Source organism: Excalfactoria chinensis, chromosome 1 (assembly GCF_039878825.1).
Source record: "Excalfactoria chinensis isolate bCotChi1 chromosome 1, bCotChi1.hap2, whole genome shotgun sequence".
NCBI lineage: Eukaryota > Metazoa > Chordata > Aves > Galliformes > Phasianidae > Excalfactoria > Excalfactoria chinensis.
Window position 1 is genome coordinate 26,994,311 of NC_092825.1, and position 27,613 is coordinate 27,021,923.

The 27,613-nt window shown below is 36.4% G+C and overlaps 1 protein-coding gene across 34 annotated transcripts in view; it reads left to right on the forward strand.

Annotated features, from left to right (window-relative positions):
• NRCAM (neuronal cell adhesion molecule) overlaps positions 1–27,613 on the forward strand; it is a 142,024-nt gene that overhangs the window by 41,633 nt on the left and 72,778 nt on the right. For 33 of the 34 annotated variants that reach the window (XM_072330992.1, XM_072330707.1, XM_072330935.1 and 30 more), the window contains exon 2: positions 6,798–6,891. The gene's annotated coding sequence lies outside the window, so the exon portion shown is untranslated. Of the gene's footprint in view, positions 1–2,927; positions 3,070–6,797; positions 6,892–27,613 lie in introns of those variants that run through there. The other variant, XM_072330984.1, reaches the window with a different exon arrangement.

Sequence of the window (27,613 nt, forward strand, 5' to 3'; positions counted from 1 at the left end):
AGTCGTAGAGTCATAGAACAGTTTTAGTCCCTTTGTCTTAGTTTAGTGTTTGTATTCCCTAGTATTTCCAATATATATATTTTTATACTGATTTAATCTTGACTCAGAGCAATCAGTTTTCTAGTTTGCTGTCTATCTATGTTGAACATTGTGAAAACATTTTGCTGTACTGTGCTTATGGAGGGATCTTGACTTCATACTAGCACTTAATGCTTACTGGTCACTCTTCAGAATTCATTTCCCATCCCAAATATTTGGAATGGGATTGGGGTGTACAGATAGAATGAACGTTAACTGCTATGTTTTGATATGGCTGGATAGCTTTGTTATGTTAGCATGACTCTTCTGTCTTTAGGCTTAGATTATTTGATGTTAGATGATTCAAATCCACCACTCCATTTCTTCCTGCAGTATTTTAGAGAGGCCTTGCTTGGCCTAACTGCCAACATTTAAACTTTGTGGGATCATGTGCCCCATGCATGGTGCTCCTGAACCACACTATCTTTTAGTTTTAGACCCCACGCCTTTTAAATGCTAGGACAAGGTAAACTACCAAGCTACTTGAAGAGCTCAGCTGAGTATTAACACAAGCTAAATTTTGGTATGACTGTAACCTTAGAAAGAATTCATGTTTTCTTCCGGAGTATTATCTAATGTCTTGAAAGAGCTGAGGCCATCTGAAAAGGAAAACAAAAAATGCATGAAAAGGAAGATGGATGAGAAGTCAACATCATCAGGCAATTGCTAAATATTTTTTGGAATCTATTTTTTCTTTTCTTTTTGCAGTGGGTCTTAAAGCAAGGAGTTGTGCACTGCATACGCACATTGCAGATATTTTTAGCTTAAGGAGTTCAATAGGTTAAAAAATAGCTTTGTTAATATGTAAATTGTTCAGCAAGGCATTCCTGATGGCTATATTAGTTTAAAGGCTTCCTGAGACTAAAATGATAATAAGATGTAAAACAAGATGCCATGGGTAATGTTATGACTACTGAAACATTTATGTAACTCATTGAGCATTTTTAGAGGCATACACGATTATTTCTGTCAAAGAAAAAACTTGCTGTTATGACTGAAAGCTTTCTCATCATAAAAACATATTACGGGGTAAGAAAACCAGTTCATAGAGTTCTTTTTAAGTCTCCACCTTAAAGAGTCTGTTTTCGTAGCTGCCATGCTGACAAAGCCAAGTGACAGATTTTTGTTGTGGGTTTTGAGCCTACCATTAAATATAGCATCTCCATTTTTTGAATGTTTTGAGTAGCCCACTGAGTAGCTACTGTCTGAAAAGTACGAATCACAGTGGGAAGCTGAAAGGGAATGGGCCTCCAGAACACTTAGTGTTTAATGGGGCTACAGCTGTAGTGAAGCAGTGTGCAGAAATAATTCTGATTAGACTTGGTCAATCAGACAACAAAATCAGACCTGCCCCTTCATGATTCAGCTCTAAAAATTAAGAAAATAACTTCTGCTAAAGCCCAGTTAAAAAGAGAATGTCTGTTCAATCCGTTATATTTTATCTATTTTTGATGAAGTGTGCTGTCAAAAGCTGAGAGGAGCAAACAGTTAAGCTACTCAGTATGAGAAGTTGCCTTTTTTCATTTGGGGCTTCATTTTTGGAAGGAATGATAGAAGGTATGAACAGTGATCTTTTACTACTGTTAAATATTACTAAGTGCGCATAGCATTGCAACTTGTTTGTGGCATAGTAAGTAGTTTATTATTTACAGTTTCACACCAGCTGTTTTCATTAGAATATACAGTTGTAAATGGGCAATTAAAAAGCCATATCTTCAAATGGCAGAGGAGCCAATTACTCTTAAACAACTTCGAATGGTTTTGCCTAATGAGCGCTGTATTATGTGATGACAAACCTTCACATCAAAACCAAATTGCCTGTAACTGTAACCTCTGTTTTTCCAAGACTTTGCATTCTCAGCAGAGTTCTTTATATCTCCAGAAGCATGGGACATGCCTGAAGTGGGAACTCAATTAAGATGCTCTGATTTTATTTCATTATGTTTAGGTGGTCAGGTGGTTGTAGTTGATATGAACCTTACTGGCAACTTTCTTTGAAGCAGATTCTGCTGTAGAGTTTGTGCTTTTGTGAAGGAAAGCATTGTTCTAAGCAAGTCTTGAAATCGGAGTAGGTTTCAAAGGAGCAGATGAAGTTATTGTTCAGAGCTAATGCTGGTGCTAATAAATGCTGACAGATTCCAGGACTGCTCCCTAGAAAAGCTTCAACTCTCTTGATGTTAGAAACATTTCACATTTTAACTAGACTTAGAAACTTTCTTGTTTTTAAGTTTCTTTGTTTAGGAGTTGATAAAAGACACTGTTCTATACCAGCATTGCTCCAAGGTGGTTCCTTGGAAAGCAGAGGTGGTCCAGAGATTGGTGCAGTGTGTGAAGTTGGTGGCCTCCTCCAAACACATTTTCCTTTATTTCCTGCTACATATATGCTTCCTTTCTCATGGCATTTCACACGGCAACATATATTGGTTGATGTTAGTGGAGAGCAGAGGGATGCCTGTTGGCAGCATGTGGTCTAAAGAATGGACAGGAGAAATGGAACAAGGCAATTCCCTGGCAGTTATTTAGGAGGAAATTGTGCATAAGGTGAGATCTAGATAAAAATTCTTGTTGTTTTTATATAAATATATATATGTATTTATTTTCATAGATGGAAGAAGCCTATTACTCTTAAACAAACAGTTAAAAAATGTCCCGTTACAGTGAGAATCATTTTACTGAAAGGCTCATGCAGCTAAGCAGATTTAGCTCTCGTTTTAAATAAATACAGGGAAATGTTTAACCCCCTTTGTATGGCCACAAAGCCTGTGCTGATCACACAGAAGCATGGGAGGTCGAGGACAAAGCCATTGGCTGCTGGAAAGGGCTTTTTGTGCGTGCTTCTGCACAGCACTGTGACTGTGGGGCTTAGCAGCAGACTCTTGTCAAGATTACAATGTGGAGGGGAGCGTGTTACAAATCCCCGTCTCCCTCTAACAAAACAAAAGAAAGAAGATAAAAAATTTAAAGAGGAGTCTGTATAGCTTTATGCACAAGGTAATGGCTGATTTCCCTTTTCTATTCTGATTCTTCTTGATCTGTTACGTGGTTGAAGTTTGTGTACCTTGGTAGCGGTTAGCTAGATTTATGGAGTAGCAGGAACATGGGGAAATGGAATTTAAACTTCTGATGCAAGAACAGACCTATTCTGTGTAACTTATTGAAACAATTAACTTTGCTTAGCCATCGAAGAATTGAAACAAATGCTGTATAATTTATTTCCATGGAGGAAGGATGTGACTTTATACCATAGTAAAGATGAGAACAAACATATATTCTGTTTTGATTGTGGTGATATATTGAACTAGATTGTATAAAATGAACACCTTGCTGGAAAAGATATTAATATAATCTGGGCTGAACTGCTTGCTTTAGAATATGTATTTGTGTGGATTTATCTATGAAGAATGAAAAATTGAGCAGTTATCTTTGGTGTATTTCCAGGATATGGTGTTTTTTTTTCTTTCCATTATTACTTCGTCAGAATCATCTGGGGTTGAGCACTGCCAGAAGTAAGATAGATATGACAGAAAGATGAATCACTGCCCTCATCAACCACCAGGGTAGTTTCTCCTCTTCTGAGGGCTCCTCATCACTCCTTAACTCTGAAAGAAGAAATGACATGAGGGTGAATGCCAGATCTCTGCAGTATTGAATAGCATAAACCTATGCTTAAATACATTAAATATATTTCAGATCATAAAGCAAATGTTTTTCCAGGCCCTCAAAATGTGTTGCATTAAATATTTTCCTACAGTGTTGTCAAGTAAAAGGAAGATGAATTATATGTGTGTGTGTGTGTAGTATTAGTTTTTGGAGAAGGAGTGCATATTGTCCCATTTTACTGTTGTTTTTTAAGGTTATGTTAAGAAGATAATAATGTTCAACCTTTTGATGAATATATGAATTGCATTTTATCTAAAACCATTTGGCCAATCTGATTATAAAATAAAAATGGATTTTTTATTTGTTGATTTCATAAGAATTTGAACTTTTTTGCATATGTTTATTGCAGTGCATACTTTCTCATTCTAAATTGTACTTCTTTGAAATCTATCAACGTTATTAGTTTAGATGTTTTTAAAGCAATAAAACTATATGAATTTTAGTTCTTTCACAAAATTTTAAACGAGTAAGTGCACAGTAGTGATAATGATCTGATGTGGAGAAGTAAAAGGTAGATTTTATATTCAACTTCTTTCACCCAATAAGTGATAAATATTTTTCAACTTATTTCACCCAATCTGTAGACTTCTTTATAAAAATAAATAAAACTGTTTACAGTGTTTTTACACCATGTTATTAACCCTTTGTTTTTTATTTTTTCTTTTTTTTTTTTAATTCATGCTGTCTTACTTATGACTGCTCAGCAATGGTACAAATGCTCCTCTTTCTTTGGAGGCCAGTTATCCATTTTCTGAAGTCCTGTGCACAAGCTGTACTGAGTCTATTGTCATGCCTAACTTTTAAACCTAATTATTTAGTCTGTGGTTGTTTTTACTGGTGATAACAGCCAACCAGGGACAAATTCCTGACATTTTGATAGGATAATTGGCAAGTCTCTTATAAAAAAGACTGGCCATATATTACCTAATGTAATCTGCGTTTCATCTTGGTACCATAATGTGTCTGCAGCCCTAATATAAAGCTAATTGGTGTTGTAGTTCAAAGCATCTCAAGGGAGTTGCATGACAGTCCACCAAAGCCAGGAGTTTATAGCATAGCATTGTGAGTGTTGTGTGGGGCACTGGCAATGTTTGGGGTTGCCTTCACTTGTAGCAGAAAGCCAAAACTTGTGCGAGCACAGCCCTGTGGATGTAGCCCTTAGGATGCACTGTTCCCTTAGATGTGTATGATCTGGTGAGACAAAGCAGCTGGGAGGCAGTGTGAGTGGCAAGACAGATGTATCCATCATCTTTGCGTAGAAAGGATATGTGTGATTATGGTCATACTCAAGGGTTTTAGTCAATTAGGAGTTGCAAATGGCAGTTCTAAATGCAATTTCAATGCTGAATTTGGCTAACTGAGGTCCTGTCAGTATGTGATGAGCTGGACTCCCTGGAAAACGTGGGTAGAAAATAGGGAGGGATTTGAGTGCCTAAGTAAAGATAAAGGCAGTGAAGTGATTTTCACCTCAGTGAAATAAATGATAGATGCCAAACTTAGAAAGTTACAGAGACAATGTATTCTTTCCAGTGCTTTGTTATGTAAGAGAAACAGGTCAATTAGTAAGAGTAGAATAGAGAGCAATGTATGAGAATAGTGCTCTTTTCTACTGGAAGGAGCAGATACAAGAGAGGTCTGCTCAACAGTTAGAACTTTGCTGCGTTACAGAACAATTTAAAAATAATCTAGATTAGAAAATACAGAGAAGGAAATTGTTAGACAGCATTATCTATTTGTCAGGAAAATGATATTACTGGAGCACTGATTTTTGTATTTTCTCCCGTTTTATTGTCCAAGATGGTGCTGATTTGCTGTTGAGAGTAAATAATAAATTTTTCTACAGATAAAGTTTGTATTTTAATGTGTGCTGTATAAAATACTCAGTAGCTTCACTGCATTGATACTTGTCTGTTGCTTGTGGTGGTTCACTTCATCACCAGTTCACTGAAATCAGGACTGTGTAAGTGTGAAACATAGCTTAATTTGCAGATAAGCACTGTACTGTAGAGCTAAAGAACTGCAATGGAAATCCTCAGTTAAACATTTTTTAGGCTCATTTTCAAAGTTTCTAGTATTTTAACCTCTCTTGAAAGTTCTACTCCATATATATATTTAACCGCAGAAATATAAGCAACCTCCATCTCAACAAAAGCTCAAATATGTCTGAAGTGGGACATTAAAGTAACAAAGATTGAGAGAAGAAAGGAACTGCTTGCAGAGTTCTCATGAATAAATGAGGAAGATTGTATCTGAATTCACAAGCCCTCTCCTGCTACGTTTTCTTTCTTTGTGTTGTACATTTAATTTGGGTGATTTACTGTCTTATCCCTGATCACGTGGGTGGCATCTTTGTACATGGTAGAAAGGTTGTAACTAGATGATCTTCTAGGTCTCTTCCAACCTAAGCCCTATGATATTCTCCTAGAATGCGTGAGATCGAATGAACAGCTTAAAAATTGACTGTAATTCCAGATCTTTCACTGGCACAAGTTATATAGACTAAGAGCTTTCCCTGCAGTAGAAGTTTGCTGCCAGTGTTGCTTTGACCTTCCAGTAGATGTCTTAGAAACTTAAATATTTATATCCTGAAGAGCAATGCAGAGAGTACTCGGTATGACTTGAGTTAGGTTGCTGAAATTCATGAAGATATGGTTAGATTTCCCACTGGCTTGGTCAGCTTTCATGCAGTGAGTGTTTTTCACTGGATTCAGTGAAAGGCTAGATGCAGAAAACACTGGATGCTTGAATGGGTGAACTGGTTTGAGCTGATGGATCTAGCTTTGTTATTTTGTAGAGCTAAATGCAAAACATAATTTTAAAAGCTACGGAGTTGGGTTTGTTGTTGTTGTTTCTTATGACTCCCATTTTTCATTCAGACCAACACATGTAAGTTAGCTGCTAGTGAAATAATGTTTCACTTAGCTCACGCGAACCATATAGGATTTAACAGTGCACCTTTACGAGGACATATCTGATGTATTTATGATATTTTTACAGCAAATGTGATTCTAGGCCTGTGTGGATAATTCAGATTCTACATCATTTTTCTTTTTTTTCAGGCAAAGCAGTAAGGCAAAAGACCGGCTATACAGCAGAGAGAAGAGAAAGTAAATAAACATATCATCTTACTTAGACGTTTTTTTTTGTACAAAGGTAAGAACTTTCTCCTTCAAATGTTAATCTCCCACACTAAACTGAGTGGAAAGAAAGCTACTGGCATTGAGTTTCTATAAGTGTCATTAAAGAACTGTCTGGGTCATCATATTATGTATTCTGCATTTTGCTGCATTTCCGTATTTGTTTGGGTTAACAGGTTGTAAATAATATAAACTTTAAAATGTCGGCACCGCTTTTACCTGAACTGCTCAATTCAAATGTATTAACTGGAAAAACAGCTAAAATTATTTCATAGCTTCACATAATTGAAGGTATGCTTAATCATCTCTGATGTTCCCTGCTGGAGAGAACAGGTGTCGTGACAAATCATCTAGTAAACAAATCAGTCTGAGAAGCAGAATTTAAGAGAGACTTAAAGTATTTTTGTACCTAACAGATTATCCTTCTAGTGTAGGTCATAAATTTGGTGATACGGATATTCTGAATTCTTCAGTCTCACTGTTTTTTTATAAGATTAAAATGCCTGTTTTGGAAGTTTTTGAAGTAAGCTTTATTTTTTCCCCCGCAATCTCAGGTCCTTCCTGCTCTTGTATTTGAATTGTGTAAGTCTTTCTGCATAGGAACAGAGTTAGCCTTCCTTGAAGTCACTAGTAGCTGCTGAATAGTCATCTGTGTTTTAATATGTGAATTTACTTAATAATAAAATAATAATAATCTGATTTTGGGTCTTGAATATAGTATTGTATACAGAATACCAGAACAGATCTTTTATCTTCAGTAGTGCGTAGGCATGGACGGCTTCAGTGTTTTAGGCTTCATTTGTGTATTCAAGCTGACAGCATCTGAAAGCATCAGTACATGGTTTAAAATGGTAAAGTGGGTAGACGCTGAAACTGTATCCTGGTATTGTTTCTAAAAGTAACATTTGTATATCCTTTCCTTCCAACAAAGATTTTTTTTTTTCTGCTTCAGAGATCTCTTCTGAAATGGTTCATGTGTTAGTCACTCAAGAGTTAAACGTAGCTTTGCGTAAAGAGGACTGCTACTGTAAGGTTCTGAAACTAGACTACTCTGAATGAAAGATAACCATTGAAGATTCTGAAAGGCTTTTTGGATGGTAGTCAAGTTAAGGAAGTTCTAAGGTTCTTTTGGCTTTCCTGCTGGCTGCTTTCGCTCCCCAGGATCCTGGCACCCTATCCCTATGCCTTCATTGCCTCCATAGCTCTAGTTCCTGGGTCAGGGAATGCCACCATACAATGGCCCCCCAGAGCTACTTGGATGAGTGACAACCAGCCAGCTCCAGAGTGACAAGTGTTTGAATGTCTAATTGGGTCAGTGCACGGGTGCCTGCTGCTCATGGGTGAGATGTTCTAGCTTTCCTCTGTGGCATTTTCTTGGTTCCTCTCATTTTTCCAACAGTTGTAAAGCAAAAATCTCAACACTTTGTTACAACAGAATGGGCATTAGGAAAATAAAAGCACAATTTTTCCCCATAGACTGTTATGGATAGGGTAGCATTACTGCTTGAGTACTGACTGGGGCACTGGCTAAAGGAGCCATTGAAGTGAGGTATATATGCTGATACAAATAGATATTGTAGTGGACAACACAGTAAGTTGATTGGTGAAACAAATACATTGTCTTAGCCTGTATTTACATAGCTTGTATACTGGCTAGAGTCTTGTGCATCAGGAAGCGTACAACTCCCCCTGCGTGGAATTACAAGCAGTTGGTATGTCAGCTGCTCTTGCTGGTTCTGTAGCAACAGTGGACTTGTTAAGGGTGTACTTTGCTTCATTATCCTGGTCATTAATGAAACTGTTGAACAGCACTGGCCCCAGTATCAACCCTGAGGCTACACACCAGCAGTGACTTGCTTCCAACTGGACCTCATGCTGATCCCAACCATAGAGCCCAACAGTGCAGTGAGCTTTCAGCCTCCCTGTCCTCTTATCTAGTCTGTCCTTTATCAGTTTGCCTATGAGATTTGATGGGAGATAGTGTCAAAGTCTTATGAAAGTCAGGATAAACAACATCTGCTGCTCTCCTGTCATCCACTGAGCACACTGTTTGCTGGTCTGTGTGCTCAGAATGCCTGAGTCATGACAGGTCCTGCTGGCAGAGCTACTCTGTGGGGTTGGTGTCTCCCCAGTTCAACACTTATTAAAATAATGTTGGCAATTTTGATTTGACCATCTTCTGAGTTGCTAACATAATGATTTTTTCAATGGTGTACATTAAAAAGTCTGAAAAGTGAACACTTGCATATTTTCATACTTGACAGTGCTTAATGTGGTGTGGGCAGCAGCATGATTATTGCCAGTATCATTTATATAGGAACTGTTTACATCCCTACCTGCTTGGTAGGGATGCTTAGTCCTTATTAACAAAAAGACCATTGGCAAATGCAAAAAATAAGGATGAAAATGGAGTATGTGTATGATTTCTAAGGTAATTGTAGTTCATATAAAGTGTTTTTGTCTGATTTTATTTTTTTCTCACCTTATCGCAAGTTTCCTCATATATATAAATTGGTTAAAATAAATTGACTCTTTCTTCAGATGCTTTTTTTTTTTTTCTTTTTTTCTTATTTTTTCTTTAGCTTTTTCTGTATGCTAGGACAGGAGAGCATGTGAAGAAAATACATAAACTTCAGTTGCTGATGCATAGGTTTCTTTTTATAAGAGCTTCTGTTGGCAATTAAGGAATTATCTCTTTTATGCTATGTACATTATTGCAAATTTGAGTTGATTTGAGTGGCAATCATGAAAGCAATCAAGGAACTCATAGATAAATATTTTAAAACATTTTTGACATAATTTTAATGAGGATGGGAAGTTGAAGGTATAGAAAGGACAAGAAATATTAATACAGTCTTTGTTCTATTTTTACTCTGAAAAGCACTCTGAGCTTTCAGCTTCCTGCAAGAGAAATAGTGAAGGATCTTGAAAACATACTTAAGTGCATTTCAGTGCTGCAAATGTACTCAATAATATGCCACTAGGATTGTCTGTTAAGCAGCAAACAGCTATCAAGACCTGGATGTTTTCCATCTCACTTTAGGTGCTTGGATACATCAGATACAGTAACAGTGTGATTTTTTACTTGTCCCAGCAACTCTCTCTGGCCAATACAGATCATTTGATCTTCAAAGGTCTCCTCCTCTTTCTGGAAGTTGGTGGTCCTGCATGTGGCAGGGGGGTTGGTTGTAACTTGGTAATCCTTGGGTTCCCTTCCAACCCAAGCCATTCTGTGGTTCCTCAGTGTTTTGTAATTCAGAGATCTGAAACCAGACAGAGTTTTCAAGACAAATACGTGATGATTACAAGCTGAAGCTGTATCATAATTTTCTTCAGTCTGCTGACTATGCTTTTGTTAATGCTCTCTCTGACATCCGTAAGCACTTGTTCCTGCCCTGTCCTTCCTTTGCTGTGATTGACACTGAGTGAAACTGTCTTGTATTGCAGGGTCTTAGTGCTGTTAATATTTTAATATATTAAATATATAATTATATTTATATATATGTATAATATACTCAATTATTTTGAGCAAGAGCTGATTGTTCAGTTTAGTGCTACTACCTTGTGTGAGAGCTAACAGTGAAAATTTAAGAGACTAGCAGAAAGGATGTCAGCTGAAGCAAGAAATATGAAAGTAAGGATTAAACAGTTTAATACCACATATTATATTCACATTGAAAGGATGGAACACCTTCATACAGAACATAAAAGGCACATTGGTTGTAAAAACAAATTTGGTGGATTGTTGGTTTAGATTTTGAAAGTGCTATGTGTGAACATACATATGTGAGTGCATACATATGTGCTTTTTTTTTTCCATAGATACAGCAGTCTTTCTACAAAGCACAGCTGATTTGTTGGGGGCATTAATAGGAAAATGTTAGTTCTGCTGTCTGTGTAACAGGCACCCATATCTCAGTTACTGCACTACTGTTAGCTTACTGGTAGATACTGCATGACTGACTTGATTATGGACTGGAATAACGTCTTTGTCCTGTATGAAAGAGGAATTTGTCTATAAAGAAAGAGGTCTCATAGTATATAAATGTATATAAATAGTGTTATTTTTTCCTAGGAAGGAGGGGTGGGTGAAGTATTTGAGTTATGCTTGAAATATGAGAATAAAAGCAAGGCAAACTAGCTGATAAATTTATAATCTGTCTAGGCGTAAATCCTAGAATTCCACTGAGTTATGTTAAGCCTAACAAAAAATGATCACATCTAAAGGCTGGATTATTATAACCTGCTGATGCAGCCTAAGGTGAAAAAGAAGTATCCATACTTAATCTTTTTGTTACCATGCCTTGACCAAGTTTATACTCTACAGGACCTCTTATTCATGAGGCTCAGAGTCTTGTAAAACATTCATCCATATTCTTCTCCTTTTTGTTTGTCAGCCAAAAAGCAATGCTGCTTTCAGTCTTCTGTTTCAATTCCCTGTGACCTTAGGGATGGATATTGGGAATATACAATGGCCTTAGCACTGCCCTGACGTGATAGTTTATAAAAACACTAAGGTACTGCTAGGCAACGTTACGTGTATTTGTACAAAGTTCAATTGTAATAAATATTTTATGGAACATGTTAGCATGAGAAATAGGCAAAGAAACACAGTACTAAGAGACTGCAGTGTTATACCAAAACCTTTTGAAAAGAAATCCCTGAATAAATCTTTACCTGGGTCTGTCATGTGGAAAGCTTGGCAATACTATAGAATGGTTTGCTACTGCGTAAGCCCATGTTTATGTGTAGAGGGGTATGAAGTAATAAGGAAGCTGAAATAAAGGATGTTATTAATTGAAATTTAAGAAAAAAAAAATAAAAATGGTGCTCCACAACATGGAAGATGAGCTTAAAAAATCAGTTGGTAAAAGGCCAACAGAATGGATTACAGGGGGATAAACAGGGCAAAGGATAACAGTTCAATATGGAAAGGGATGGATTCTTTTTGAAGTCACTATTTTTAATCACTATTTATCTGCAATAATAGAATAAAAGAAGATGCAATTTCTTGTTTTATTATAAATTTATAGAAGAGTTATTAAACATAATGGGCAGATGATATTAATGGATGATCTGAATAGATTTATGCATTAATAAAATGTAATTATAATGAGTAAAGGCAGCAAATGTTATGCACTTTAATATCTGGAGGGCTTTAGCCTTTGTTGAAGGATGATGTATTTTTGCAGAGGAATACAGATCGCCCCCTTAATTATCTGAATATTTTCCTAGGCTTTTGTGACAGGAGTGTATTATGTCTAAATAACTATGAATATTAAAGTGTCTGGTACAGTGTGACACTGTTGGTATTAATTTTGCACTAATTATTTCAAGGAAATCATAATCTAAAAGCTTTAAGACTCCAGAATCATTTTTGCATTATTTGATGAACTGAATGTTTATTTCTGAAACAAAACGTTCATGTTATCGCTGCTAAAAATTGGTAGTAGATGAAGAGGCACATGGAATGTATGAATTTATTTCTGTGAAGCTAGGGCTGTAATGGGATAACAGTTCTGTGTCTGTGCTTAACATAAAGGCAAGTACAGGGCTATCTTCCCCCATCCTTTGATTCCTCCCTCTGAATCTTCTTGAAGGCACAGAATGGACAGAAGATCACTGACTGCTGAAAGTAATAGTAATTGATCCTTTGAATGAGCTTTAATCAAGGCTTTGCTAGTCTGAAAATCCTAGACAATGTCTTTTTGTACTATATCCTGAAAAATATATTGATCCTTTGCTAGGATCCATTGTGTTACATTGTGATCCAGTGTGTTTCATTTCCTGAGCCTCAGATCATTCTTGTAAAGCATACAGAAATGTTGAGTAACCAAACAGAGGTTCATGCTCTGTGCTTCTCACAACATGATATACGTACATCTCCTAGAACTGAATACTTGCCTAATTACCCTCCTCAGAGGAGGAGACGTGTGCATGATCTCAGGTCAGTTGTAGCTGGGACTTCTGCAGTTCTGCAGTCTGGGCTGTTTACGATCACGTACATGAAGAGGCTCAGAGTAAAAGCAGTTTTAGTGTATCTTGCTCCTTCTTGTCATCCAGAGGAACACTGTTGGTGTGTCCTACCTCCTCCCCTACTGCCTTTTTCCCTCCAGATGACTAATCACATGTGCCTCTGCAAGCAACTCAGGCCAAACTTCTAACAATTTAACTTTGTTCTCATAGCTTTGTCTACTTTCTAAAACAGGATTTGAAAAACAAAATCAAAAGTATAATCCCAGCAACATCAGCGTAATCTATGGGTTGGAAGATTGGAGAGTTATCTGTACATCAGTTATGTGAGCTGTTTAGACATTATTTCATATTTGTTTGTGCTATGACCAGTAATTACGAACCTTTTCTTGGTCACTCATTATGGTGGAAAGATGAAGTTTTGTTTCTAGATTTTCAGTTCATTCTTTGCTATTAAAAATTCCTTTCATGTACAATCTTTCAAATATGTGCAATATTTTCAGTGAATAGTTTTCTTTCTCTCATTTATACCCTGGCCCAGGACAACCATGGAGCTTTTTATCTCTTGCTACCCTATTGTGCTGCATACAATAACACAAGAACCTGACTGGGGGCAGATGGGGAAGGAAACCAATAAGAGGTGCTTGTCAATAGAGGATTAATTTTTAAGTTACAAAATACACTAACAACCCATAGCCAATTCATTTTTCTAATATACAGGTACTAGATTTTTTTTTTTTTATTAACTAAAAGAAAAATATGTCAATTTATGCTTATTTGAATGTATCAAAATTCATGCTTTGAGAATCTCATTTTGTGTCTCATAAGAGCAGGACTTCCAATTCTGAACCATGCCACATTAGCTATGATTTGTGAAGTGGTATGTAGACCCATAGATTTCATATGCATAAGAACAGGTAATGTGTTCAATGTATGCATATAGTTTTGGTTACTATGCAAGCATGCTCTACCAGAAATTGTCTTTAATGATCGTTATGCTTGCAAGGGAGGGATAGATGCCAAGGGTTTATAGAGTCTCTTTGCTGTGAACAACACATTTCACTGCATGTGTTCTGTGAGCATGCGTCTGTGTGTATGCATGAGAGAGAGAACTTGGAACCACAAATTTTCTGTGAATATCAAATAGTTTAAAGCATCTGGGTGCCAGTGGAACACTGGGAACCCAGTCAGCAATGGATCAGTGGAATTCCCTGACCTTCACATTCATTCTTTGTCTCTCCTCTTTTCCTTCACTGCATCCTTCACTAGTCATAGCATAGGCTTCTCGCCTTTGTAGGCTTGCAGAACATCCTTTGGATCAGTGACTGCTGTATGCATGTGATAATTCTTACTTGATACCAGCCTCTCCTAGTCCTGAGATGAGTCAGTTTCTGAGCCATCTTTGACTCCTGTTCAGACTTGGTTATATAAATATTTGAATAAATCTCTTTGGTTTCACCTCATAGAATTGAGTTGGAAGAGACCCTTAAGATTCTAATCCAGCTCCCCTACGAACAAGAACTTCTACAGTTAGATCAGGTTGCTCAGAGCCTGCAGACAGATCCTGAATGTCTCCAGGGACAGGGCATCCAAAACGGAATCTGCAGGGGTTGGAAGGGAGCACAAGAGATCATTGAGTCCAACTCCCCTGCTAAAGCACTCTCCCTGCAATAGGTCACACAGATAGGCTTCCAGACTGGTCTTATATTTCTTCATGGAAGGAGATTCCACAGCCTCTCTGGGTGACCTGTTTCAGTGCCTCACACCCTTATTGTAAAAAACTTCTTCCTTATATCCAATTTAACCCAGTTTTCCCCTCTTTTATCTTGAAACCATATCCTCTTACAGACCCTGCTAAAAAGTCTGTCTTTTTTCTAATAGACCCCCTTTAAATACTGAAAGGGCACTGTCAGGTCTCCCCAGAGCCTAATTTCTTCCAGGCTGAACAGCCCTAGCTATCGCAGCCTGTCCCTGTGGGAGAGCTGCTCCACCCCATGAATGATTTTTGGGGCTGCCCTTTGGACGCACTCTAGTAGGTCCACATCTCTCCTGTACTGAAGACTCCTCCTCTGGATGCCCTACTCCGGGTCATATTTCAGTATTAAAAAAATAAAATAAAAAATGATGGAGAATTTGGAGACAATGTCATTGTTTCTCCTATAATATTTACAATTCTTGTAAACCTCTTACTGTCTGCTACTCATGTACTACTCTGTTTTTTTTCCTGTGCTTTTCTAGCTGCTCTGTTGGTAGAACATGCTTAAGTAGCTACCAAGGTTACAAAGTACAGAATGGGAGAAACTTCTCACTGAAGTAAAAAAAGCAGTAAAATAGTAAGTTGTATGAAGATTCTGAAAGAAAATATTTGAAGCAATATCTTTTGTTTGTGTTCAAGTATGAGTTTGCTTGCAAAAAGCTTACCTTTGGCTAAAAATCAAATAAACAGTTAAGGTTAGTCCTTCATAACAATATTTTCAAATACCATGATAACATCTCTGTAAACATCTGGTGTTATTAAATCCTGATTTTTCTGAATTTCAGTTCTAAAAGTATTCACTAAAATATTAATCATGGAATGTGTCAAGCATGATTAATGGTCTGTATTCCACTGCAAGCTCTTGTGTTGTAGAAATGTTTCCAAACTTGAAAATTTAAATAGATTATTCATACCACATCAGGCACTACTCCACTGTATTTCTATTGGTGTCGTTATTTGAATCTTGACAACTTGAAACATATGGTAAGCAGTTAATTTAAAGAACCTGACAAAAATAAAAGAATGTGTAATAAAGGCTGAATAATGTAGATGTTTAAATTGTGCAAGAAGTATGTTTTAAAATATGAAATATTTTCAAATTTGAATTGCTGTGCTTATATAGCTTGATCCATTAATTATCCGAATGAACTGAATTCTGATTCTCAAAAGTGTTGCTCTGACATAACTTCAGACTGGACTCGGTAAGAACTGCTAGCCATTTGCATGTATTTTCCTTGATGACCATAGTCCGGTCCAAAATTAATTTTATGGATGAAGGCCTGTAGAGCAGCTTTGTTGTAAAAGGTGAACATGTCTTACAGGCTTTTTGCTCCTTTCCCATGGAACCTCTCAGGGCTGGTCTATAGCTTGAAAGTTCTCTTGACAGTTTTCTGGGCAATTAAATTCACATGTAGTACTTCAAAGGAAAAAATGGATGCTTGTCTGGAAGGAATGGATGTTTTCCAGACAGAGAAAAAAGAGAGAAATATTACAAGGATGATGTAAGCCCTGTAGGTATTTTTACATAACCTACCACCAACTGTTCTATTTTCCTTCTACTTTGAGATTGTTCAGACAAGTTTCTTCAGTCCTCTATATGGAACAGCAGCTTTTAGGCCGCACAGTTGAAGCTTCTTCACATGTAGAAGATTGCAGGATGACTTAGTACTTCTGCTTGTTAATTTCTTTCAAGCAGCTATTAAACTGGGATTGAGACATACAGTGGATACTGACATAGAGTAACATGGCCACTGTTCTTCAAATTAGTTCACAAAGTTAAACAGCAGCATTACATGCACAATATTTTCTATTGAAAGATTAAAGGTAGTATTTTGGTCCTTGTGACTTCTTACTGTTTCTTTTACTCTTTGGTAATTGAAAAACACTTACTGAAACAATGAGATGGTTGAGGAACCTTTGGAAAACAGTTAAGAGTTGTAGATGTACTACAACAAATCTTTGGTTAGTGAGATGTTCATGAATTCTACATGTTACTATATAAAAAATCTTGGGAAGAAATGTTGGAAGATGTTAAAAGTGGAGGTGGGATTCTAAGAGAACCATAGAAGAATTATTTTTCTAGGTTAATAATTGATCTGTGTTTCTTTCTTTACAGCTTCCCCAAAACAATAACTAGTGAAATATAGTTGTCATTTTGATAGTTCCATATATTATGCTTCTATTAGTTCTTAACCTGCAAACTAAGAATTTTAAGCTGAAGCTTTTTAAAATCAGTTTGCTCACTACAAAAGTTTGCTTTGTTTAATTAGTTGAAAATTAACACAAGATTGGAAAGCTGATGGGGTATTTTGTTTGACTTTTTTTGTGGCACTGTTACAAAAAAGGAAAAAACACCAGTGAATAACTCATGCTTAAACTATAAGGAAACAGATCCGCACCTGTTCTTTCAAAAACAACAGTAGTCCTTTAATGGTGTTTGACACTTGTTCGTTGGTTTTCCAAAAGTAAGTTATGAAAAAGTCATTAAGATCTTGATTCTTTATACTGCTGTTATAATAACCATGCCAATAACCTGTGTGAGGCTGCTGGAGCACAGGTATGTAATAAATAAAAATGGGAAAGGTTTAGCCTATATGTTCTAGAGAATAATTTTAGAATTACTGATTCTGTAGAACATAAAAAGGTTTACCACAATCAAATGTATTGTGCTGACTGAAGCAGCTATCTCCATCTTTTCCTTTTCCCAGCATTACTGCAACATTTAGAGAATGCATCTTGAAACCGAAATAAGATCTATTTATTAATTTAAAGCCTTATCTTTTGAAAGGCTGAAAGGAGTGATGGAGTGGGAGAGGATTTTATGTAATTGTGTCATGATATGAAAGCTCTCCTGTAATATGTAAAAGGAGAATAACCATAAAAAAACTTATTTTATTGTTCCATATCAAACCGAACAAATATATACCTATTGATAAAACAACTGTTTGTTTTACTTGAAAGTTCCAAGACATATGGTTAATTTAATTATTTCTCCCAAACACTCTGTGGCAAGATCTGCTGTTTGCTGAGTAGGGTTCAACAGTCTGAGCATCAGAAGGAGCTTCCACAAAGCATCAAGTATTCCATCAGAGTATGGGTCTTCTTTTGGAGGGTAGCCAATCACAAAGAGAGAGCTAGATTTTTGAAGATACCATGCTGCTATTCTTTGCTGAATATAACTTACAGATGCAGATACTTACATTTCCTTAATTGCATAATGGTCCAGCTTTAGGAAAAGCATAAATTCATCAGTCTTGTGATTATGGCCTTTTGTTAGTGTAAACATGAACAAAATAAACAGAAAAATCCTGGAAGTTTCTACTTATTTCTTCATTGCATTATCACACTTCTGAAAAGAGTATTGCCACTTCCTTCTTCCACTTTCAACTATGCTATCATGCCATGGTCTCATAATGGCATAAGAGGTTTTCAGCTCTGATTTATGGTTTCATGCTAATATAACAGTACTTAAAATTCACAGGAGAGAGAAATAGCAATTTTTCATTAGTTTCCATTGTTTTTGATAGGTATTTCTTCACTGAGGCTGTTGTGAATACTTTGCACAAACATCTGCCTATATTGTGTTCAGTGTAATAGGGAACATGACTGTCCAGTGAAAGTGTGGAATTCATATGGCATTATGGGTTGGGAAGCCCCCCCTTTTTTGTGTGTGTCTCATTTTGATCCTACTTGCTGTAGGGGCTGTGGCTTGTGTGTATGGTGTTGCATATTTTCATATTTATCACTGAGAGATCCCAGCATTGGTTGGTTTTCAGCTAGTAGTAAGCTTCTCATGAAAACAAAAAAGCATTTTCTTCCTTCAAAGAATATAACTCATCAAATATTGCAGATGTTGTGTCACAGATCATGAAAACAATTGCAGCAGCTTCAGTTTCGGTCTCCTCTGCATGGCACTGACCCTGCCTTCAGGGCTGCATGACATCCTAGGAAAGGATTTTGCATGGAGAACAAGACAAAAGTTGTAAAGAACCTAGATGTAGGACACAACTAGACTGCAAGGTCAGTATATGGTGTATGTGTTTATACCTTGACAGATGTCAGCTTTTATCTCTGTCATTCACGGCTGCCTTACTTGTCTGTTCAATCAAACAGTCCAGTGATGTTCCTTGTGTGTGACAGCCATTTCCCAGGGCTCTGCCAGATGGGTGTGTGGCACCTTGGCTAGGAGGCAGCCTGCTGCGCCCTGCTCTTCCCACAGATGTCGTGAAAATGGACTGTTTAAAGCACATTAGTATGGCTTGACCTCCATTTTGTTTCCAGGAGGCAACTAACTTTGTAGTTGAGTGTGCAGCTCTGATGGTACTTGTTTCCAACCCTTATTTGATTCAGGAAATGTATTTGAATATAATCCTGTCAAACTGATCTCAACAGTTCCTGTTGACCTTACTACAACGGGGATATTGTCCATTGCCATAGACCATCTGTGATGAGGTTACATTCTCTTCACATTGTGGTGGGTGAAAGAAAATTGATAGAATAAGTTTTAAGTTGCATAATTTACTTTCTCAGTTGATTTTTGTAAAGCTCTTTCAGTCTGTATGAGTCGATGTAGGAGGAAGACCCACAAAGACCCACACAAAGATGTTTATGCATTTTTCAACAATATTTCCTTGTAAAAAGAGTGGCCATGAGAGAATATAAGAAGCCTTCTGTGAAACACTGTACAATACTTTACATTACAAACACACATGGCTCTTATTTATCACTAAAAAGCAGCTCCAAAGCCATTGCTTTTTCAGGTACCATAATTCTTTTCCATTCATTTACAGTAGGAAATGACTGAAGGAGCACACCGTGCTGTGTTAGTGTAACTGTTGCTTTCTAATACGGTCACTTCTTAACTTAGCATGTAGCTGATGTCTTTTTCAAAGAGCTGAACCCTCAGTAGAACTTAATGACTATCAGTCTGTGTACTTTTCTCCTGGTCAGTGGATACTGACTTCCTTCCAAATTGCGTATTTGAACTTTACCTAGTTAAGTCTTGACAGTTCCTTTCTTGAGCTTAGTTGGAAGAGGATCAACTCTGTCCATAACCTTACATGTAGTATGTTAGTGATGAGATAAAAATGAACTGGACACAAGCCTGTATTGGTAGACTAGAAGCTGGTATAAGTTGCTGAAGTGTTGGGGGATAATTACTCCATTTTTTGCATGTGGATTTGGGCACACAGGGAATGTGGTCTAGCATTCATAAGCCCAGGGATGAAAAACTAAAAGTTTTGCAAAGAAACCTAATAATCAGAGACAAGAAGAGTAATATCAGTTTTGAACCTAAAATCTCAGTAATCTTATGTGGGTAATGTTTGGTCTGTATTGACACTGTCATCAGAGGGAAAAAATGCTTTCAGCAGGGAAAAAATGTTTACAGTATCACTTTGCTTTTAGTCGAGATGTAGCGAGGGATTTTAGACTGTTAATTAAACACCAAGGATTACATACCCTCACTGTTATAAGAGATGAAATTTAAAGTTTGTAATGTAAGGATTCTCTGAAGAGAATATGCTTTTGTTTTGCAATCCATATAAGTCCTTTGTGAAGTAATAAAAAAAGCTACTATATTTGGAGAAGCATGTTTGGAGCATCAACATTTTCAGTTTTTTGTTAAATTACCAATCTCTGTAGCACTTCTGGATTCCATGGGAGAAACTGCACACTGAAGAATACATCATCTCACCTCTCATTTATTCCACAGAGATTTTTGTTTTTGAATTCATGAAGTCTTGTGGATCTTCTAAAAATTTAGCAGATGTGAGCACTGTGATGGCTCAGTAATGTCATCTGTCTGGTATCAGGGGCCCTGTTTTGCAGTAGCTTAAGTGTCTTTTGATATGTGCTGTGGTCTGGTAATATTGTAAAGCTCCCTGACTTCACTGAAGAGTAAATGACTGGGTATCAGCAGTTTCTAAAGCCTTTTAATACTTCAGAAAGAATAGATAATGACAGTGTACAGTAGGAGAACAAAGAAACAAAGACTGGATATAAAAATGTTGATGGCCACTTAGTTTCTAAAATAATTACAGTTGGTGAGCTTTTGGTTTTTAAAAGTTTGGAGTTTAATTGATTTTGCTGAATTTCTATAAAGTTTTATTCATGAAACACATTTCTGCAAAAAGCCATCATACGTTTAGCCACAGAAAGAGAAAGCATTTTTAAAGGTGTCCTCCACTCAGCTGTCAGTATATTCATTTATTATAGAAATGCCACCAAAACAACTGTGCATTAAAAAGGAAAAAATATTTTGAAAGAGGATACATCCTTCTCATATAAAAATTTATACTAGACTTTTTGCTGACATTGTACAGACAATTTAACCTGCCCTAATCTAGTGGCGAAGCGAAAAAAGAAATTCTGTACTCTGCCTGGCAAAATACAATAAAAATGAGATTTATATATTATTTAGAAATGCGTATTATATTATTTCCGTTAAAACAAGTCACAAGAGTCTAGAAAAATGATTGACAAGCTCTCTGGGAACAGTAGAAAGTTCCTGTTGTGTCTGCCTACTGCAGCACTTAATCTCAGTCAAACAGCAAAGGGAGAATCTAACTACTCTCACTACCGAAGGAGTGCATTCATCTCTGTTCATAAAGTACACCTTTGTTCTTCAGAAAAGGTTGATGTCTTTTTTCATTGAATTCTTTATTAAGAGAGAGGTAGAAGGTTGCATTGAGGCATGGAAAAAAGATCTCCAGACCTCTCTGTATCTTCTTGGTAAATACTTGTCATTACTTCAGAGCAAGTAGAGTATGAAAATCCACTGTAATTTGAGTACCAACATTTTCACCGTTAAAAGGCAACATTGGAGGGAGTTGTGAGAACCACTTTCACAAAAAAGGAAATGTGGCCGTTGAATGTGTATCCCTCATTTCTCTTCTCCTCCTCTCCAGTTTCTTTTAATTTTGTGGAGTTTAGCTAACTCTGTAATTCTCTGACGTTTCCCTGCAAAGCAGAGAACTGTGACTTTAAAGAAAGCAGTTGTTTGTAGTCTGTGTGAATCTTCATTTTTATACCTGCAGGTGTAGAGGATATGTGGAAGATAGAGGACTTAAATGTACCCTCCAATAGAGTACTTTGATGAACAGGAGACTGCGGATTCAGTTCTTGGCAGAAAAGGACAAAATGCTTTCATATTCTGTCCCCTAATGCTCTCATAATGGCAATGAGAACTGTATGGCTAACTTGATTTTTTACTCAGCAGTCAAGTTAGTTCAGATTTAATCACATATTTTTCTCAACTAAGATTTCTTTGGGTGCTTTTTTTACAGGTTATAACCTGTAATACCAATTATAATTGGTTCATTTTAAAACAATATTTAAACTATTTTTCTATCCTTTTTGAATCTTTGAATCTTTCCGTCTTTCTGGGTTTCCCCATGACGTTAAACATTTTCTGCTAAACCAGTGCAGTGACTTAGGTAAACATTCTCTGATTAAACATGTGAGAAAGCACACATTTGAAGTTCAAAGCATCTCAGTAATGCCAGCTTATGGCTTTATGTCTGGAAATTCTGGTTTTTTATATTAAACAATGGGTATATCGCACTTTTCCCAGCATATACTTATGTGAATATATCCTGCAGTGTTAAAAACAGCCAAGATTTTATACCAATGAGGAAGAAAGGTATGTAGTTTAATTAAGCAGAAATTTTATTATCTTACGTTGCAACTGCCCCGCAGCAAGCTTTATGTGTTGAAACACACGTAATTTTTTGGACCCAGCCTAATGCTGAGAATCTAATACCAAGATTAAAGGATAGTGGGAAGAGGTCTTACTTTGTCTCTACCTTCACTACAGTTTTGTAGAGGATGACTCCAGACAGTCCCCTTTTATAGCAACAAGCTCCCGTTACAGAACCAATTACAAATGTAAAAATGGGAGGTGTGAATTCAGAGATTCCCTGTGATGCATTCTAAAGCCTGTAGAACTTTTGATTAAATAATAAGGGATACAAACAGGTGAGTTATCCTTGTGTTCTACTCAATTAAAAATCCCAACATGTAAAGATGTACGTCTTAAAAAAGGTACAAAATCTTTCCTTTTCTGCTATTGATTTATTGATTTGGTTATGGGAAAAGTATTCCTATGCTCTGTTGATGTGTCCTAATTATATCAATACTTGTTTTATGCTTTCCCCTTTTGGGAGAGGAATCTTGCAAGTGTTTTCTTATTGTGTCCAGTGAATGCTCCACAGGCAGCCAACGTGACATAACACCATTCATTCACGATCCAGTTCCATCTAAAATGTAGTGTTAAGTGTTCGTTGCAGAATCTCAAATGACAAAAATACCAAAATAATCCCATTAAAAAATTAAGCCAAAAGAACCCTGGAACACACCCCCTAAGAACTGCTTCAATCCTTGAGACTTTTTATGCCTATCTATTTTGATTTTCACGACGTTGTTTTTATGCACTTAAAGATGTAAGTTGATTTTGTACTCTATATTTTTCTATGATGATGAATGAAACTATTAGTTTCAGTCTAACTGTTGTCTGCACAAATTGAAACCAACTTAATTGTAGAATATAATTATAAACTGATTTATCTTTTAGGCTAGAAAACAGCAAAGTACTAAATCTTTGCAGTGAAGCAGTTTGAGTCAATGTACTGTTAAAGAAGAAGAGAATAATTGGGAGTGGAGAGCTCCAATTTTGCCTCCAGCTGTTATCAGCCAGTCTCAGCTATCAAAATGTCCCTCTCAAAGAGGGTATTTTATTATTAATTTAGTATTATATTACAAAGGAAAACCATATCTCAAAGCCTCTGCCTGCCTATGGGGTGGATAATTCTTAGTTAAGGTCTGATTGATTCCTTCCTTCATTGTCTTTTTTTCTCATATCCCTCCACCATAGGTGAGTACTTTCTCAGCAGCATTAAAGCAGTTCTTCCTCCTGTCTGGAGGCACCCAGGTAGCTTACAGCTTTCAAGAAGAAAGAAAAGATAGCAGCTGTCTGCCTTCAGGAAGGGAAGGTGTTTAGATCAGGGGGAGGGAGAGAAGGTATACCTTCCCAATGGGTTGTCTTAAGGTCCTGCCTTGATTTCTTGCTTCTTGCCATAACTTGATCTCATAGTGGGTGCATACAATAGCAACCCTCGTAACTGTCGTGAAACAACATGCTCAGTAGAGTTGTCTTCTTGCTCCGTCTGTATGCCCTGTGAAGGGTTTCCCAGAACACTATATAAGCCTTTAATTCTTTCCCATAGATTGTACAAAAATTACAGAAGTTGCCCCCACAAGTCTTGCTTTCAGATACATTATTCTTCTGAGATAATCTGAAATGGGAATTGAAGGTGTGGAACCCTTGGGAATAATGCCTGAAGGGAAGCTAAAGGTGAGAAAAAAACAACGGCTGATTTGAGAGATTTAAGAACAGGAGATCAAAACTGAGATTTCTCCCATTAGTGCAGCAGTTTCTACATGTCCTTACAGACCCAATTAAAATAACATTTGATTAAAATGAATAGAACAAAGCACTATTTTAAGTGGTGCTAAGTCTCTGGGTAAATTGAAAAACCAGCAAAAATTAATTTTATATTGAAGATTAAAGAGTGCTCTCTGGTCTTAGTTATATCATGGTTTCTCTGGTGTATAAGCAGTGAGGCAATTCAATGTAAAATTAAAAATCTGTGGACAACTGCATCTCTCTCTCAGTTTAAATTAGCATAGCTGAGAAAATCATTTTAGCCTTTAATGTTGATTTTTAGCAATTTTGCATACTTCACATGTTGAAATCCAGAATAGTATTATGCTAAGGCAGTTGTGTCACTCATAGGTGTTACACAAGGTGAATGAGCAGTTCTTTGTGTTTTCCTTTGTAGGATCAAAATTTGAAGATGTGCATAGGCCAGGGGTCTGACTAACAAACTGCCTTGATTCATTGTTATTCAATGACTAGACTGACTGAAAAATTAGTCGCAGGGAAGAGAGTTTATAAAAGCCATAAAGCACAGCCAAGTATTTCATGTCATAAAAGCTAATGCTGAATATTATGCTTGTTTATTTTCATTTTTTTAAAGGACTTGTTTTCCCCATTTGCAGTTACTTGAAGTTTATCCTTCTGAAATGTTCGTATTTTTTACTTTATTTCTGTGAAAAATGCACATGAAATATCACAACTATGCAAAAATTATAACTGGCAGAATTTACTGAATTCATTTTTTACTAATTCTGCTGAGAGAAATTACTGTGGAGTGTAACCATTTTACTGAAGAGAAATCTGTTTTATCCATTAGATATGCACCAAGAAGTGCATGTCTAGAAACTTGGCAAATAACCTGGAATATGGGGTGGGGAGGATCATAGTTTCTGCTAGTAGTATGATACTTTTATAATTAATGCTTAATTATAAGACTATTTGCCTGAGAATAAGAATTCTGTTGTGAGGTAACATTGTACTGTGCATCGATGTGTTGTTATAAATCAATAACAAGCTGTTTTATTTTTACTTGATTAAATCTATCCATTCTTGAGTGTGGAAGAAAAGTGATGCAGTACTTAATCTGCTGTTACCTGTGTGCAGAATGGATTGCAAGTCTTCTGGTGTAGCGTAGTTATGTAGTACTACGAGCAGAAATTCAGACTTTTTGAAGTGATTTGGGGATTTCATGATTTCCTCCTGCAATTCTTTTACCTTGAAGAATCTTTCCTTCTTTAAGTATTTAATGTAAATTTTGTCAGATGATACCGGTTGTACTTAGCATAGTATTCATATAATGGAAAAACAGAATTTAAAACTATACATTGAATGGAAGAAAAGCCATTGGTGTGACAATGGAGAAGTGCACTGAACTGCTATTTCTTACCATGTGTGTAGTTTGAGATCCTGATTTAAAGGATAAATTAGTTGTTACAAGCCAAAGAAAATAACAGTAAACATGGCAGTATGAAAGAAATATCTTTTATCTCCTCTGTGGTAATGTGAATATGCAATTCAAATGAATCTGTGAACATTGTACGTCTTTACATCAAAGTATAATGTTGACTTACATAATAGATATGAAGTCCTGGGTAAGTTTTCGGTTTTTTGTTTTCTTTTTTTTTCATTAATGAATTGCACACATAAAAATGCAGGAAAAGCTATTTCTGAGTTAGGATACAAACTGGTTTAACTTCTCAGTGAATAAATGAGCTTTTTTTTTTTTACCCTGAAGGTTTGAATTAATGATTTGTATAAAAAAACCTCACTCAGGATGTAGTTATTGGCGTCATCCTATTGCTGCTTTGTTAAACTACAGCCAAATTTCTGTTGTTTTAGTGGTGTTAAGTGCCTTTCCTGATTCTTATAAATACAAAATCAAAAATATTCTTAACATATAAAATATTTTTAAATTGAAAGGACATCAACATGGGAACGTAAGTTAGCATTTCTCAGTTGGAAACTTTCTGATTGATAATGGTATTTTAAAATCTCTATTAGAAGTACAAGGTTTATTGTGAGAATTAAGCTGCGGGGTTTTCTGATTTTTTTTTTTTTTATAGAAAGAGAGTAAAATAAAACATACATTAAATTAAAATAAGTGTTAACACTTTAAAACTGCAATTGCAGCTAAACTGTCCAAATTACACAAACATGGAACACATTTATAAAAGACCATCATTTATCTTTTAGAATCTTTTTTTTTTTTTTAATTTCTTTTTTTTCTTATTGTTTTTATTATTTTTCTTATCTGATATTGCAGATACAAGAAAATGGCTAAGGAATGCAGAATTAAAAATATGAACTGCAATAAAGATTATAGAACAAATCTTTAGAGGGCTGGTTGAGCAGCCCTGGTAGATTGAGAGATTAATCCAAAAACTAGCAATGTTATTGAATTGTATCTCTCATTCTAACTTGTCCTGCTAGGATAAGGTAACTTTGGGTCTATCATTTGGGGTATTTAAATAAATAGATAATAATAAAAAAAAAAAAACAACAGATAGACTTGGTAAGAGATGACCCTGGTTGAAAGTAATACAAAGGGAAACATTGATTCATCCTTTGCTTCCTATTATTTCATCCAGGGCACTTTTTCTGCCTTGAGCTAAAAATGTTCACTTTCATATCAGGCTGACTAATAGTCAGACCCATAGTGCTGACTAATGAAAAGCAATATGGTGAGGAGGATACCCATCATTTGTGCTGTTCTACTTCATAGATACAATCAGGGCTGTGGAAGCATCACTTAGATGCAGATCTGTGGTACCGTCTCACAGTGTACTTAAAAGTTGCTGGCATTTGCCTTATGATGGATCTACAACTTATTTGAAGCCTCCAGGTGAATATTCTCTAATTACAGCAAGTTTGATGTTTTTCCTTTTCCTTGTTTCTTCCTATGAAATATCTGTAATGCCATTTCAGACTTTTTAAAGGTGTAATCTACACTGAAGTAATTTGCCACTATGAACCTTCTGTAAAAGAGAATATGGATATAACAAGTATCCCTCCACATAGGAAACTATGACACTACTATTTATTTTCTATGTCCCATCTCATTACCATGCTTTCGTTGTCAGTTGCCTGTCCTAGACCTTCTCTTCCCAGCTCCAAGCCCAGAGCAGCACCTACTCCGTGTCTCTCTGGGTCAACCTGCCACCTAATGGAGGACTGACATTATTGTTAACAATTTTAGAGGGAGGACACATCTGGCTAGGGCATGTGTGCCCTCTTCAGTGTGTAGCTGGAAGAAGGACTGACCCGCATTCTGCTGGCTCTTTCTATTTGTGTGTGTGTTGTGGAGAGTAGAAACCAGATGTCTTTGCTTTCTCAAGTGCCAGCTGAATACTTTAGCTTTTAACTGGGTGATACCAGCAGGCAGCAAAGTTGTGCTGTTGTTCACAGCACATTTTTGCACAATGCTGTGTACTCCTACCACAAACTTCTGTAGTACCCCTAACAGCTAAAGGCATTTAGGAATTCAGAAGGTCTGCAAGGTAGTGTTAAAAATAAAAATAGTAAAAATGGAAGACTGAATGCTAACCTTCCCTACCTTTTTTAGTCTGTAGAGTC